This window comes from Pristiophorus japonicus, chromosome 10 (assembly GCF_044704955.1).
Source record: "Pristiophorus japonicus isolate sPriJap1 chromosome 10, sPriJap1.hap1, whole genome shotgun sequence".
In the NCBI taxonomy this organism is placed as follows: Eukaryota; Metazoa; Chordata; class Chondrichthyes; family Pristiophoridae; genus Pristiophorus; species Pristiophorus japonicus.
Genome location: NC_091986.1, coordinates 57858614 through 57876408, shown reverse-complemented (window position 1 = coordinate 57876408; position 17795 = coordinate 57858614).

Genomic DNA, 17795 nt, shown 5'->3' with positions numbered 1-17795 from the left:
GAGCAGCCCCTTCAAATAATGGAACAGGGGCTGCAACCTCGTGCATTCAATAAAAATATGGAACACGGACTCCTCCAGACCGCAGAAATTGCAGGCGGCCTGGGAGTCCGTGAACCGGCTTAAAAATTTATTGCACGGCACTGCTCCTCCTTGTGCATGAAACTGAATCCCAAAAAGTTAGTTTGCAGGTGCAGCAGGTAATCAGGAAGGCGAATGGAACATGTAGAATTTACCAATATCTCGCAAAGATTCCAGGTACCTTTCCCCTGCAGAGGAGAAGAATCCCTTTCTGGGCTTTTAAAATGAGTTTAAAGGGGCAGACGAAGCCTGCGGGGGATAAAAGGGAAATGCATTCATAGAGACCCTCCCCCCACCTTAGTGCTTGGACTCAGGAAAGGGAATTCAAAATGGACCTAAATTACAGAAGCTTGAGATCCACTAAACATCTATGTGAAGGAGGATATCAATTTTAAGATTCTACACCATTTTGGCTGCAAAAAAAGAGTTACCAAATACAGAAGGTGGGGCTAACCTCTGAAGCAAATTCGTGTATTAAGGATCCCAGACTGTCTGGGGGGAACTATTCACCCCCTCAGAAATAATCGAATTACCCAATCAAGCACAATGGAAATCAGGGTCAGGAAACTGTACAATCCTAAAACAATGCAAAACCAGTGATAGCACATTCTCACACCCTAATTGAGTTACTGCTGACAAAGGAGACATTTGAAAATCAATGGACAACCCAACGAGGGAGAAATTACCAAAAGGGACTAACTAAAACTATTCCTAACCAAAGAAAGTGGGTACTTACCCCATACATCCAAAACGCAACTTAGCGCATCAATGGACGCACCCCAACCGAAGACTACGCAGTCCGAAGTCCTCTCCTCCATCCGGGGTGCAGCTCGCCTAGAAGACCAAGTGCAGTGAACCCCGAAACTGCGATTCACCAGCAACTGTTAAAAAGGATTGGTGAGCATAGCCCCTGAACCCCCAGAGCTATAACTTAGTTAGTTAGGGGAATTTGGAGGGGGGAGGCTGGGATAACTTGTGTAAATGTATCTGTATTCTCCTCTTTACCAGATTTAGAGTTTGACCTGTATTCTTTTCCCCACAGGCTGTAATTTGATATTTTATTCAATGTGTTGTACCCCTCAGTGTGTATTGGTCTGTGTGTGTTATTAAAGGTGTGCCTTTTACTTATTTTTAAACACAATAAAGGCATACCTACTTCCTACCTTGAAACCGATTGTCTGTCCAAGTCTGTCACAGTCCCTTCATAATTCCAGTGTCTACAACCAAGGGTGTGGGAGCGATTCAGAACCGCTCATATAAGGTCAGAAGGGAAAGCTGACCCCCTGCAAACCACCCCTTACACATGGCGATCCAGATGGGACACTGATACAAGGACGTGATAAGAGAGAGACTGGTTTCAGGAAAAAAAGCAAAATGGAAGAGGCGATTTCCTCGTATGTGTTTAAGAGGGTAAATGTGGCTAAGGAGTGGGTACTCGATCTATTGTATGCTAAGCGTCCAGAAGATGCTGCAGCTCAATGGACCGAGAGCAAGGACCATAAAAAGTCGATAGAGAAGGCCATTTGGCTAATTTGCCTTCAGCAACAGATCCGACTTCTAGATGAGGAGAATGAGAAATTAACGGGAGTATTGAGGCAGGCAGAAGAGAGGTCCAGCGCAAGGGCCACAGTCGGGGAAAGGCTGTGGACAGAGGTGGGACAGTTAAAGGAAAGTAGAGAGCTCACTAAAGAAAGGCACAAAACCCAACTGGACCTTTTACAGTGTCAGATTATTGAAGCCAAGAATAGCGAACGGGCGTTGCGGGAAGAGAATTCTTGCCTCGCCAAGCAAGTTAAAGAGTACGGGGTGAGGGGGAGACATTCAGGTAGCCTATAAGGTAGCCAGTACCAGGAAATTTTAGGCAGGAGACCACGGCCCCTGCCAGCAGCAGATCCAAAGCTTGAACCTTGCTCTATCCTGAGCTAAAGGCATAGTGTGCCTGATAAACCCGGGTTTAGCCCAGGAACACCTAGTAGGGCAAGGAGAAACCCCTCAGTCACCACCTGTAGCTCCCAGGAACGGCCCGGGGCAAGCAGGGGTGTCAGCCAGAGTGCGGGGCAGGCAAGGATTGCGAACTACCAACACCGGCAGCCCCGAGTTTTAACTCGGCTTGGCAGCAGGAGGAAGAGGGCGAGCCAATACAAGGAGGGCCGGAACCAGGGCCAATGCACCCGGTCCGGCAGCAGAAGTTTGGCCCGCCTGATGCCAATGGGGCAGCAGGACCCCTAGAAAGCAACTTCGTAGTCCCGCACGACACCCAAAACCTGAGGACTATGATAGGCCACCTAAGTAAGCTCACCTAACAGTGAGATCCCTGGGTACACTTCCTGGAAGTGGAACACACAGGGGATATTAATGGGTGCGATGATTCGGAGCAGGCTAAGCTGTTGCTCTTCTCGCTAGACACTAAGCTGTGCCATTCCCTCTCCAGACAGCAGAAAGGGGCGAAACACATACGCTACGGTTAAGGAGGAGGTTCTAGAGGCCATGGGTATGAACGACGGGAGTCCTTTCTCCCGAGTGGAGAAAACAGTGCAGCTCTATGGGGCGACTCCACAGGCTTTCGCCGACAGTTTGTGGCCGATCTACGAAAGAGCCTGTAGTGGGGTTCTTGACCGGGCCCACCTGAACCCTAACGAACGGGCTCACTGGCTCCGCAGCCTGGTGGCAAACAGCTTACTTGGAGTAAAGGCAAAATCCGAGGTCTGGGTCGATCCAAGAGATCCCAGAACCACCGAGGAGACAGTGGTCAGATAGTTGACCCTGGCTTACCGGAACGGTAGAGGGACCGAGGAGCCCTCCTCGAAAGGGAGGGTCTGTGAGATTAAACCCAGCCAAGGCAAGAGAGAGTGGCATCAGGAAGGTGGGAACCCTCCCCACAAAGGGGGCGAGTGTTTTGGGTTTGGGAAAAGTGGGCACTGGAGGAAATACTGTAGGAACCCTTGGAAAGAGACTAAGGGAAGGGCCACTCCAGCCCCAGCCCGTAAGGTCGGGGCAGGAACACCTGACTCATATGAGACACTCGTAGCCGTCCTACAGACACTCATAAATGGACAGGGGGCAGTAGCTAATTTTTAGCTTAAGGCAGCTGACTGCACCATTTTACATTTCAAGGTTTAGTTTAGAATTGAGGGTAATGTTGCAGTAATGTTTAAGTGATTGTTTTGAGTTTGTCTTGTGTGTCAACCAGCCTGAGAGCAGTTCTCAAGGGCAGGATCCAGACATTACCAGGTGATGGACAAACCTCAGGAGAGCAATTGATGTTGTTTAATTTTAATCTAGGTTTTTTTCCTTCTGTAATGTGGTTGTACGTTGCATATATGCTGGTGAATATAATGTAACTGAATGAAATGTAACTGTGCTGAAATGCCATTGTAGTGATTGAACCACCTAAAAGCTGGGAGGGTGTAAATGTAAAAAGTTTGTACCTGGAAAGGGAAAAATGTGTATCTTTGGTGATGTTGCATAAGTGTAATGCATTTTGGGTATTAGTTTAGCTAATTTCCGGGGAAGGTTATCTCTTGGGAGTCAGGAACTTTGCTCACCTCGAAGATTATACCATAAGTGATATGGTATCACAGGGGGGAATGGAGAATTTACCAATATCTCGCAAAGATTCCAGGTACCTTTCCCCTGCAGAGGAGAAGAATCCCTTTCTGGGCTTTTAAAATGAGTTTAAAGGGGCAGACGAAGCCTGCGGGGGATAAAAGGGAAATGCATTCATAGAGACCCCCCGCCAGTGTTTGGACTCATAGGAAAGGGAATTCAAAATGGACCTAAATTACAGAATCTTGAGATCCAAGATTCTACAACATTTTGGCTGCAAAAAAGAGTTACCAAATACAGGAGGCTAACCTCTGAAGCAAATTCGTGTATTAAGGATCCCAGACTGTCTGGGGGGAACTATTCATCCCCTAAGAGATAATCGAATTACCCAATCAAGCACAATGGAAATCATGGTCAGGAAACTGGACAATCCTAAAACAATGCAAAACCAGTGCTAGCACATTCTCACACCCTAATCGAGTTACTGCTGACAAAGGAGACATTTGAAAATCAATGGACAGAACAGTTTAAACAGAGCCCAAAAGATTTGATGGGAGATAACGGAGCCTTTTTTTGGGGGATATATCGATCCCCCAGTTTTACAAGGAAAAACTAGCAGAACACAGACTGGAACTCGCACAGACTCTAACAAAACGCAGACTGGAACTCGCACAGACTCGAACAAGGACACAGATGGGAACACAGACACAGACACAAGCAGCCTGCTTCCTCTACAGTGAAGAAATGGAATAGTGAAGGAAACTACCAGAACTCATCAAGAACTGACCGAGCACGAGGCCCATGAAACGGAAGGTTGTCAGCAACCAAATTGACAACCACTCTACAATCTACTTCTGAATGACCCAACGGGGGGAGAAATTACCAAAAGGGACTAACTAAAACTATTCCTAACCAAAGAAAGTGGGTACTTACCCCATACATCCAAAACGCAACTTAGCGCATTAACGGACGCACCCCAACCGAAGGCTACACAGTCTGAAGTCCTCTCCTCCATCCGGTGTGCGGCTCACCTAGAAAGCCAAGTGCAGTGAACCCCGAAACCGCGATTCACTGGCAACTGTCTAAAGGGATTGGTGAGCATAGCCCCTGAACCCCCAGAGCTACAACTTAGTTAGTTAGAGGAATTGGGAGGGGGGAGGCTGGGATAACTTGTGTAAATGTATCTGCATCCTCCTCTTTACCCCATTTAGAGTTTAAGCTGTATTCTTTTCCCCATCGGCTGTAATTTGACATTTTATTCAATGTGTTGTACCCCTCAATGTGCATTGGTCTGTGTGTGTTATTAAAGGTGTGCCTTTTACTTATTTTTAAACACAATAAAGCCATACCTGCTTCCTACCTTGAAACCGATTGTCTGTCCAAGTCTGTCACAGTCCCTTCATAATTCCAGTGTCTAGAACCAAGGGTGTGGGAGCGATTCGGAACCGCTCATATAAGGTCAGAAGGGAAAGCTGACCCCCTGCAAACTACCCCTTACAAATGTTGGCCTTCATTGCGAGAGGGATGGAGTACAAAAGCAGGGAGGTCCTGCTGCAACTGTATAGGGTATTGGTGAGGCCGCACCTGGAGTACTGTGTGCAGTTTTGATCACCTTACTCAAGGAAGGATATACTAGCTTTGGAGGGGGTACAGAGACTGATTCCGGAGATGAGGGGGTTACCTTATGATGATAGATTGAGTAGACTGGGTCTTTACTCGTTGGAGTTCAGAAGGATGAGGGGTGATCTTATGGAAACATTTAAAATAATGAAAGGGATAGACAAGGTAGAGGCAGTGAGGTTGTTTCCACTGGTCGAGGAGACTAGAACTAGAGGGCACAGCCTCAAAATACGGGGGAGCCAATTTAAAACCGAGTTGAGAAGGAATTTCTTCTCCCAGAGGGTTGTGACTCTGTGGAATTCTCTGCCCAAGGAAGCAGTTGAGGCTTGGTCATTGAATGTATTCAAATCACAGATTGATAGATTTTTAACCAATAAGGGAATTAAGGGTTATGGGGAGCGGGCGGGTAAGTGGAGCTGAGTCGACGGCCAGATCAGCCATGATCTTGTTGAATGGCGGAGCAGGCTCGAGGAGCTAGATAGCCTACTCCTGTTCCTAATTCTTATGTTCTTATGTTCGAACAGTTTGTTGGAGCACAACAAAATGCGTGCTCTATCAAAAGCCCTTTCCTGGCTGTCCCCCCAGATCCAAGCGCGACCTTTGCATAGGAGCACGTGTAGCGGCTCTAACAGCATGCTGAATTTGGGCAGAAAGTTGCCAAAATAGTTCAGGAGCCCCAGGAACGAACGCAGCTCCGTCGTGTTATGGGGTCTGGGTGCTCTCTGGATCGCTTCCGTTTTGGACGCAGTAGGTCTGATCCCGTCACCTGCTACCCTCCTCCCCAGGAATTCTACCTCTGGGGCTAAGCAGACGCACTTCGACTTTTTCAGTCGCAGCCCTACCCAGTCCAGTCTGCATAGCACCTCCTCCAGGTTGTGGAGGTGTTCTTCAGTATCACAACCCGTGATGAGGATGTCGTCTTGAAAAATCACCGTCCTTGGAATCGACTTGAGGAGGCTGTCCATATTTCGCTGAAAGATCGCGGCGGCTGAACAAATCCCGAATTGAAATCTGTTATACTCAAACAACCCCTTGTGTGTCGTGATTGTGGGCAGCTTCTTCGACTCATTCGCCAGCTCCTGGGTCATGTAAGCTGAGGTCAGGTCCAATTTTGAAAAAAGTTTGCCACCGGATAGCATCGCAAAGAGGTCCTCCGCTTTCGGTAGCGGGTACTGGTCTTGGAGTGACACCTGATTCAGGGTGGCCTTGTATTCGCCACATATTCTGACTGACACATCCGCCTTGAGCACCGGCACAATCGGGCTTGCCCAGTCACTGAATTCGACTGGCGAGATGATGCCTTCCCTCAGCAAGCGGTCCAATTCGCATTCTATCTTTTCCCGCATCACGTACGGCACCGTTCTGGCTTTGTGGTGTACTGTCCTGGCATCAGGGTTTATGTGAATCACTACCTTGGTCCCCATGAACGTGCCGATGTCGGGCTAAAATAATGAGTTAAATTTGTCCAGGACCTGTGAGCATGATACTCGCTCCACAGAAGAAATTGCATTGACATCGCCCCATTTCCAGTTCATGACAGCAAGCCAACTCCTCCCCAGTAATGCGGGACCATCCCACGGGACAATCCAGAGTGGCAACCTGTTCTCCGAATCTTTGTGGGTTACGACTACCATGGCGCTGCCTAGCACCGGAATGATCTCCTTTGTATATGTCCGTAGCAGTGCGTCAATCGGCAATAATTTTGGCCTCCTGTCCTTGGACACCCACAACCTTTCGAACTGTTTGATACTCATCAGGGACTGGCTGGCCCCCGTGTCTAGCTCCATTAATACTGGGATGCCATTGAGGAGCACTTTCATCATTATCGATGACGTCCTGGTATATGAACTGTATATGTGCTCCACATGAACTCGCTGAACTTCAGCTTCCAGCGATTTCCCCCATTTGGCCTTGTAGGGCTTACATCGGGCCCGTCCTCCTCGTACATCAACCTGGCTGCAGGCGTCCTGCACATATGAGCCAAGTGACCGCTGACGTTGCAGTTTCTGCAGGTATATTGCTGATATCTGCAAGCTCTGGCTGGGTGTTTGCCTCCAAACCTCCAGCATGAGTTGGAGGCCCCGTTGTTGGAAACAAAAGGTCCTTACCATTCAATCGTCTCTGACTGTCTCTGTGACTGTCCTTAAGTGCACCATTAACAGGTGTTGATGGTCCCATTACTGGCCGCATTGTCCATTGTCTCTGTTGAATTCCCCCTTTGGGTTCGACTGCATGCTGGGGCATGTCCGATTGCCCTTGTCTGCCGAGAGAACTGTGTGCCACGTTAACAATGTTTGCTCCCTGGTCGTTTGCCGCATTTGAGCCAAGATTTTTGCCATAAATCATTCTGGTCTCTTCCTCCCCTGAGATAATTGTCTGGGCTACCATAGCCGCCGCTTCCAAGGTCAAGTCTTTGGTCTCAATCAGTTTCCTGAAAACCCCAGCGTGCCTGATACCCTCAATAAAAAAGTCTCACAGAATCTCCGCTCTGCATGCATCTGGGAACATACAAAGGCTCGCCAGTCGCCTGAGATCTGCCACGAAGTCTGGAAGGCTTTGCCCTTCTCGCCGCTGGTGCATGTATAACCGGTATCTCGTCATGTGCATGCTGCTCGCCGGTTTAAGTTGTTCCCCGATCAACTTACTGAGCTCTATGAACGTCTTGTTCGCCGGCTTCTCTGGCGCTAGAAGGTCCTTCATCAGGGAGTACATTCTGGATCCACAAACAGTCAGGAGATGAGCCCTGCGTTTGTCGGCCGAATCCTGTCCCAACCATTCCTTAGTGACAAATCTTTGCTGTAGTCTCTCAATAAAGTCATCCCAATCATCACCAACACAGTACCTCTCTTCTGTGCTGCTAGTGGCCATGCTCCCATGGTTTAAATCCCAGTTTCACGTCACCAATAATATGTCCTTACTATACAGTATAAATGCACACGAGGCCCATACTTGAGAAAAGATCACTCTGTGACCAGTTACCTTTATTACCAAGACCTCAAGAGGCAGACAGTGGGTGGAGCTTCCCCTTTTATACCGGAAAGTCCAGGTTAGGAGTGTCTCCCACAAGTTCGCCCCCTGTGGTCTGTGTTATCAAGGTATACAACTTAGGTCAGCTTATACATGGGTTACAATGACAGTTGAATACATGACAATGTTTTTGCCACCAAAGTGGATAACCTCACATTTATCCACATTATACTGCATCTGCCATGCATTTGTCCATCTGTCCTGTCCAAGTCACTCTGCAGCCTCTTAGCATCCTCCTCACAGCTCACACCGCCACCCAGCTTAGTGTCGTCTGCAAACTTGGAGATATTACACTCAATTCCTTCATCTAAATCATTGATATATATTGTAAACAGAAAGTCGGGATAAATGGTTTATTCTCTGGTTGGCAACCAGTAACTAGTGGGGTGCTGCAGAAGGGACTGAGTGTGATATAGCCAAGTTTGCTGACGATACAAAGGTGGGAGGAAAAGCAATTTCTTCTCTGAGCGTTGTAAAACTGGAATTCGCTGCCTCGGAGTGCTGTGGAAGCTGGGACATTGAATACATTTAAGACAGAAATAGACAGTATCTGAAACTATAAGGGGAATGGGTGGGGAGTGGAGCTGAGTCCATGATCAGATCAGCCATGATCTTATTGAATGGCGGAGCAGGCTCGAGGGGCCGTATGGCCTACTCCTGTTCCTATTTCTTATGTTCTTATTTTCTTATGAAGGGGTTGACTTATGAAGAAAGATTAAGCAGGTTGGGCCTATACTCAGTGGAGTGTAGAAAAAAGATAGGTGATTTTATTGAAACATATAAGATTCTGAGGGGGCTTAACAGGATAGATGCAGAGAGGATGTTTCTCCTCATGGGGGAAATCTAGAACTAGGGGGCATCGTTTCAGAATAAAGGGTCGCCAATTTAAAACAGAGATGAGGAGAATTTCTTCTCTCAGAGGCTCAGAGGATGACACTAAGCTGGGTGGCAGTGTGAGCTGTGAGGAAGATGCTAAGAGGCTGCAGAGTGACTTGGACAGGTTAGGTGAATGGGCAAATGCATGGCAGATGCAGTATAATGTGGATAAATGTGAGGTTATCCACTTTGGTGGCAAAAACACAAAGGCAGAATATTATTTGAATGGTAGTAGATTAGGAAAAGGGGAGGTGCAACGAGACCTGGGTGTCATAGTACACCAGTCATTGAAAGTTGGCATGCAGGTACAGCAGGTGGTGAAGAAGGCAAATGGTATGTTGGCCTTCATAGCTAGGGGATTTGAGTATAGGAGCAGGGAGGTCTTACTGCAGATGTACAGGGCCTTGGTGAGGCCTCACTGGGAATATTGTGTTCAGTTTTGGCCTCCTAATCTGAGGAAGGACGTTCCTGCTATTGAGGGAGTGCAGCGAAGGTTCATCAGACTGATTTCAGGGATGGCTGGACTGACATATGAGGAGAGACTGGATCAACTGGGCCTGTATTCACTGGAGTTTAGAAGAATGAGAGGGGATCTCATAGAAACATATAAAATTCTGACGGGACTGGACAGGTTAGGTGCAGGAAGAATGTTCCCGATGTTAGGGAAGTCCAGAACCAGGGGACACAGTCTAAGGATAAGGGGTAAGCCATTTAGGACTGAGATGAGGAGAAACTTCTTCACTCAGAGAGTTGTTAACCTGTGAAATTCCCTACCGCAGAGTTATTGATGCCAGTTCATTAGATATATTCAAGAGGGAGTTAGATATGACCTTTACGGCTAAAAGGATCAAGGGGTATGGAGAGAAAGCAGGAAAGGGGTATGGAGGGAATGATCAGGCATGATCTTATTGAATGGTGGTGCAGGCTCGAAGGGCTGAATGGCCTACTCCTGCACCTATTTTCTATGTTTCTATATCGTGAATCTTTGGAATTCTCTATTCCAGAGAGCTGTGGAGGCTGGGTTATTGAATTTATATAAGGTAGAGATAAACAGATTTTTGACCTATCGGGGAGTCGAGGGTTATAGGGAACAGGGAGGAAAGTGGAGTTGAGTCCAAGATCAGATCAGCCATGATTTTATTAAATGATGGAGCAGGCCCAATGGGCCAAATGGCCTGCTTCTGCTCCTATTTCTATGTTCTTATGTGAAAATTGATTTTTGTTTCTGTTTCTTTCAAAATCGTATTTGAATCTTGGGGGTAATAAAGTGTTTTTAAACACACATTTTTTGTGAAAAGTTCATTAAATATATCTAAGTTCTTTTACATCTTGTTGCAGCTATAACGGAACAAATTACTGCAAGTTTCTCTCTCTTCCTTCAACGCCGTCGTTAAACAGTCAACAAGAAATAATAACATAAACTCAAATTCCAAACGGAGCTCAACAAGGAAAGTGAATAAAGTGGTTAAACTTCCTAAGAAGGCGGTGAGGTTATCTATCCCTGGTCTTAGCGATGATAAGGGATCAGTTTCCCCTTTTTCTGCTGTCATAACCTCCGTCTCTCACAGACTGAGGTACAAACAGGGGCACAAACCTTTTCCTCTCACTCATAACATGATTTAAATAATGCTGCTAGGCTCTTTCAGAAAGGGGACAACACATGGCAAAATATAACTGATACTTACAACATTCAACATCACAATTTTCTGAATTTAAAAAAAATTCTCATTTTTGTTTCACCGAGGGCCTAAAATGTATTTGCTTTAGCCTCCTTCCAGAAGTCATTGTAAATGAACTGCACCTCCACCTGTGTTATTCTAAAGTGCAGCTGCCGCTCAGTCCCCGGGATGGACTACATGAGTCTGGACTCTCACCCCTCTCTCTCTCTCTCTCCCCCCCGCCCCAGCGCCTCTCTCTCTCTCTCCCCCCCCAGTGCCTCTCTCTCTCCCCACCCCCCCCCCCCCCAGTGCCTCTCCCCTACAGCACCTCTCCCCCCAGCGTCTCTCTCTCTCTCTCCCCCCCAGCGCCTCGCTCTCTCCCCCCCCCAGCGTCTCTCTCTCCCTCTCCCCCCAGCGTCTCTCTCTCTCTCTCCCCCCCAGCGCCTCGCTCTCTCCCCCCCCCAGCGTCTCTCTCTCCCTCTCCCCCCAGCGTCTCTCTCTCTCTCTCCCCCCCAGCGCCTCGCTCTCTCCCCCCCCAGTGCCTCTCTCTCTTCCCCCCCCCAGTGCCTCTCTCTCTTCCCCCCCCCCAGTGCCTCTCTCTCTCCCCCTCAGCGCCTCTCCCCTACAGCACCTCTCCCTCTCCCCCCAGCGCCTCTCTCTCACGCTGTCTTTTCTCTCTCTCCCCCCCCAGCGTCTCTCTCTCTCTCTCCCCCCCAGCGTCTCTCTCTCTCTCTCCCCCCCAGCGTCTCTCTCTCTCTCTCCCCCCCAGCGTCTCTCTCTCTCTCTCCCCCCCCCAGCGTCTCTCTCTCTCTCTCCCCCCCAGCGCCTCTCTCTCTCTCTCCCCCCCAGCGCCTCGCTCTCTCCCCCCCCAGCGTCTCTCTCTCTCTCTCTCCCTCCCCCCCCAGCGCCTCGCTCTCTCCCTCCCCCCCCAGCGCCTCGCTCTCTCCCTCCCCCCCAGCGCCTCGCTCTCTCCCTCCCCCCAGCGTCTCTCTCTCTCTCTCCCCCCCAGCGTCTCTCTCTCTCTCTCTCTCCCCCCCAGCGCCTCTCTTTCTTCCCCTCCCCCTGTCTCTCCCTTTCTCCCCCTGTGATGAACCATGTAGAAGTGGTAGGAAGTGTAAGTTGAAGACATTGTAATTCACCAAGGGTATGCACATGGGTGTGTGACAAAATGTCATGTTATCTTGTTTACTATTTTTTAATGCCACTTAAAATTTTATGCGCTGGATTTTTGGGTCATTTGCGCTCCGGGTCTCGCCCCGGAGTGGCGTGAAATGAGGCGGCAAGGTCTTCTGCATCCGGTCGGGAACTTTGGTTTGGGTTTTGCGGTGGAGTTTAGAAGCACCACTGGGAGAGCTGCGCTGGGTGTGCAACGCCTCTCGTTGCGACAGCGGCATGAGATTTAACTCGTACCAGACCCATACGCCCCAAAGCCTGCCCTGCGATGGTAAAGGTAAACCAAAGTGGTCCAGCCATGCCGGTGGCGGTGAGGTAGGTAAAGTGCAGAAAAGGTAAGTGTGAGTGTTTATTCTTTTAACTTTTTTTTGCGAGTTGTGTTGTGGTGGTGTGGGTAATGTTTTGGGAATGTTTTTGAGTTCCCTCCCCATCCCCAAAGGCCTCTCTTGGAGCACTTTATTTGGCGAGGTTCCCATTTTTGCACCGTGAAAGTAGTACAACACCTCCCTTCGCGCTGCACACCCTCGCGCAGGGCCCAGATAATGAAAATTTCTTACAAAATCGCAACCTGTTCCTGGCTGGTAACTTTCCTGCCCCACCTCTGTTTTCTCTCTGAAAACAGCAAAACCGGATATCCAGCCCATTGATTTGCAGCACTTCCACATCTTTCCCATTATTGCATTCTAAGGACCAACTCACCCTTTCACTTCATGATGAATGTCAATAAATGACGGGATCTGACATGCTGCCTCCTCTCCCGCTTGCTCAGTCTGCACCTGCAAAGGTGCAGGTGGAGCAATCTTTGGCAGGGCCCTGAGGGGCTCTAACACCCAGAGGTCGTCGACTGGGAGCATCTCAAAAGTCAGAGCAAGAAACAGAGCAGCCTTTCACTACCTCTGCTGAAGCCGCAGGTTTTGCACAATGTAGGAGTGGTAGTGAAAGAAAGAGAACAGCTTTGTAGTTCACTGAGGGTATGTACATGGGTGTTTTTGAAAATGTGCTAATATTTTTAATTTATTAATTAGAGGTGCTGTGATAATTATTTTGATCCAGTATGAGTGGCTAACTGAACCTTTGAGCTATTGTGGCAGTCCTGGAATCCCGAACAGTAACGTAATAAGCAGGTCTGGCGTTGGGTGCCCCATTTTCATCTTCCTTTTCCTTCTCCCCCTCCTCTTCATTCGAATCCTCAGCAGACGAGGAGTGGTGAGCTGTTTGTTGCACCTGATCACTAGTCCTCACTGCTACACTATGTTGTGCAGAATGCAGCACACTATGATTATCCTGGAGACCCTCATTGGTGAGTACGGAAGGGCACATCCAGACCTGTCCACGCACCTGACACACATCTTGAGCAGGCCAATGGCCTGCTTGAAGACACGTCTGGTTGTCATGTGGCTCAGGAACACCAGGAGTGGTGCAACATCAGTGGGGTTCCTCAACGGTGTCATCAGCCAAGTTTGAATTGGGTATCCGTTGTTGCCTAGAAGCCAGCCATTAAGGTTGGTTCCAGGACTCAACAGGTCGAAGATGTTGGATTGCTATAGTATGGCAGCTCTGAGGGAATCTGGCACTAACCTGCTTGAACTTTTCTTGTGGTTGCACTCCAGCTGAACATTGATGGAAAGAAATCCTTTGCAGTTGATGAATGCTCCTGGTTTATCTGGGATGCTTGGATTGCAATGTGTGTAGCTGGCACCCTGCACTGGAAGCCAGCCAGAGACTTGAATCTGAGCGACCACTAATACTAGCTATTGTCATCACAGGGGAAGTGATACCTCCCTGGAAAACTAGCAAACAATCCATCTGTCACCTACCTTATGCATTTATGTGTAGCCGACTGTGAGACCCTCGCTATGTCTCCAGTAGAATCCGATGCAAAATAATGGAGGGCAGTGGTAACTTATAATATGTGGCCATCAGGTCCAGTAGGTAGCAGGCTGCCTTCTAGGAGGTTACAGATGTCTGCGACCACCTGACGTGACAAACTCAGCCTTCAGAAGCACTGCTCTTCCAAGAGGTCAAGGAAGCTAAGCCCTGTGTCTGTAAATCCTGTTAGGTAGCTCATACCTCCCATGACCTCAACCACTTTGTTGCTCTCCTCTCTTGTCCACCTACAGCTTCCTCCACAGCCCGATCATGTTGCTGATGATACTGATTATCTTTCTCATCTGAAGTCCAATCATAAGCAGCCATGACGCCATCCATTCTGATATTCTCTGTGTGGACACATCCAAACTGTACAAATAAGTCTCTCACAACAAGTAGTCTCACAAAATTTTCCCAAAGGGAACTGAGAAAGCAGCTGTGAGCACTGAGCTATCATTCAGTTCAGGTCTCCTGACCTTTAATCATCCAATAAAGTGTTGCTGAATCTTGCCTGTGTTTCACTGACGAGTTTCTGTGCAGCAGCTGTTAATTCGAAATTAGCCTCAATCGCATGATAGGAGTCTGATTTAAATATGTAAAATTGTGAAAGAAAATTTAAGCAATTAAAACCATCTAATCGTTTGAATCCGAAAGGCAAGTTTGGAAGCAACTTATTGACTTTGAAACTTCTTAGGATATCGTGAGGATGTGAAATAGGTAATATAAATGCAAGTTCCTTCTTTTTTTTTCGTTCACATTTCTAGTTGTATCTGACTGCTGCTTGAGCAGAAGAAAGAGCCAAAATAAATTACAGTGCTTCTTGTTTCTGTGTGTCATTGATGAACCTGCTTTAGAAATTTTCAATATGTTTATTCTTGGAGAGGAACAAAAGAATAAGCATAACATGTTCCATGAATGTTTTGAAGCCTGTTGGAACCTTTGAGTACATAGCATGTGATAAACACAAATTTAATACTAGGGTACAAGCATCAAATAAAAGTATATGGACAGATCCAAAAAATTTTTCTTAATCATCCGAGCTTAGAAAATTGTGTGATAGTGTAGCAGCTTGCATTTCTATAGCTTCTTTAATGTAGTAAAACGTCACAGGAGGAATTCTGAAACAAAATTTGACACCATGCCACATACTAAATTAGGACAAGGAACTAAAAGCTTGGTCAAAGTGGTAGCTTTTAAGAAGTGTCTTAAAGGAGGAGAGCGAGGTAGAGGGCGGAGAAGTTTAGGGAGGCAATTCCAGAGCTTAGGTGCTTGGCAGCTGACTGCATGGCTGCTGTAATATATATAGCGCTACCTGTGGACTATTGTGGCACTGCAGCCAATGCTGTGTACAAATAAAGATGGAACAGGTCACCTGACTCGGTTCCGCCAACTTAAGACTGTGTGTGTGTTTGTGAGTTGTGCTGAAGATATAACAATGGCGATGAAAATGCGATTAATTGGAAAAAAAAGCTGCAATTTTTATTGGTGGATGATTCAGCCAACCGTCAGAGAGATTTTGAGAGCTTATCTGTTTTGATTAACAGCTGCAAATCCAAGGAAAATTAGAAGCACACTTGTCTGAACTGCCAGAGTCCAGATGACCATGCCTATGAGAATAATAGGGTGTTTGGGGGAGTTTCAATGTGACCGTGAAAGTTTCAGAGCATATGTGGAATGGCTAGAAATGTTATTCACTGCAAATAATATCATCAATGTCCCCAAAGATGAAAACCATAAGCGGGTGGTGTTAGAAAGACAAAGGGCGATTTTCTTAACTGAAGCAGGGCCCAAGGTGTATGAAACCTGAAAAATGTTCTTGTGTCTGTCAAGCCAAAGGACACATCTCTTAAGCAGATTCTAACTAAGTCAGAACAGCACTACAGTCCTGGAGATTGCTGAAAGTTATCTTTTCGGAATACGAGAATAGTTAACCGAAGAAAATATCAGTGAGTAAATTGTGGAATTAAAAAATCTAACTATTCACTGAAATTTTGCAAACTTTCAGGACCAAGCATTGCATGACCGCTTTATTTGTGGGAAGAAAAATGATGCAATCAGAAGAAAGTTATTGGCAATACCTAACTTGACTTTTGATTTAGCATGTCACAGCTATGTCAATGAACATGGCCAACCAATATTCCCGAGAATTTCATACTATTTCCAGTCATCAGACAACCAAGGTGAATTGCCTGCAGGTTAAAGTAAAAGGCAGTTGTGCCCCAACGTCTCAGAAACTGGCAATGGTAACAGAGCATTGAAGTCCTGCTATCGGTGCCTGTGACAAAACATTGCTCAAAGTTGGCCATATGTGAAGGCGGAGTGTTTTATCTGCAGGAAGACTGGGCATCTTGCAAAGGCATGCCATCTGAAAGGTAAACATAGAAACATAAACATAGAAAACAGTTGCAGGAGTAGGCCATTCGGCCCTTCGAGCCTGCATCGCCATTCAATGAGTTCATGGCTGAACATGCAACTTCAGTACCCCATTCCTGCTTTCTCGCCTTACCCCTTGATCCCCCTAGTAGTAAGGACTACATCTAACTCCTTTTTGAATATATTTAGTGAATTGGCCTCAACTACTTTCTGTGGTAGAGAATTCCACAGGTTCACCACTCTCTGGGTGAAGAAGTTTCTCCTCATCTCGGTTTTAAATGGCTTACCCCTTATCCTTAGACTGTGACCCCTGGTTCTGGACATCCCCAACATCGGGAACATTCTTCCTGCGTCAGAATTTTAAACATTTCTATGAGATCCCCTCTCATTCTTCTGAACTCCAGTGAATACAAGCCCAGTTGATCCAGTCTTTCTTGATATGTCAGTCCCGCCATCCCGGGAATCAGTCTGGTGAACCTTCGCTGCACTCCCTCAATAGTAAGAATGTCCTTCCTCAAGTTAGGAGACCAAAACTGTACACAATACTCCAGGTGTGGCCTCACCAAGGCCCTGTACAACTGTAGTAACACCTCCCTGCCCCGTACCAAAATCCCCTCGCTATGAAGGCCAACATGCCAATTTCTTTCTTAACCGCCTGCTGTACCTGCATAAAAACCTTCAATGACTGATGTACCATGACACCCAGGTCTCGTTGCACCTCCCCTTTTCCTAATCTGTCACCATTCAGATAATAGTCTGTCTCTCTGTTTTTACCACCAAAGTGGATAACCTCACATTTATCCACATTATACTTCATCTGCCATGCATTTGCGCACTCACCTAACCTATCCAAGTCACTCTGCAGCCTCATAGCATCCTCCTCGCAGCTCACACTGCCACCCAACTTAGTGTCATCCGCAAATTTGGAGATACTACATTTAATCCCCTCGTCTAAATCATTAGTGTACAATGTAAACAGCTGGGGCCCCAGCACAGAACCTTGCGGTACCCCACTAGTCACTGCCTGCCATTCTGAAAAGTACCCATTTACTCCTACTCTTTGCTTCCTGTCTGCCAACCAGTTCTCAATCCACATCAGCACACTACCCCCAATCCCATGTGCTTTAACTTTGCACATTAATCTCTTGTGTGGGACCTTGTCGAAAGCCTTCTGAAAGTCCAAATACACCACATCAACTGGTTCTCCCTTGTCCACTCTACTGAAAGCATCCAGAAGATTTGTCAAGCATGATTTCCCTTTCATAAATCCATGCTGACTTGGACCTATCATGTCACCTCTTTCCAAATGCACTGCTATGACATCCTTAATAATTGATTCCATCAATTTACCCACTCCCGATGTCAGGCTGACCGGTCTATAATTCCCTGTTTTATCTCTTCTTCCATTTTTAAAAAGTGGGGTTACATTGGCTACCCTCCACTCCATAGGAACTGATCCAGAAAATGGCTATCAATGCTTGCGCTATAACCAAGGCCACCTCCTTAAGTACTCTGGGATGCAGTCCATCAGGCCCTGGGGATTATTGGCCTTCAATCCCATCAATTTCCCCAACA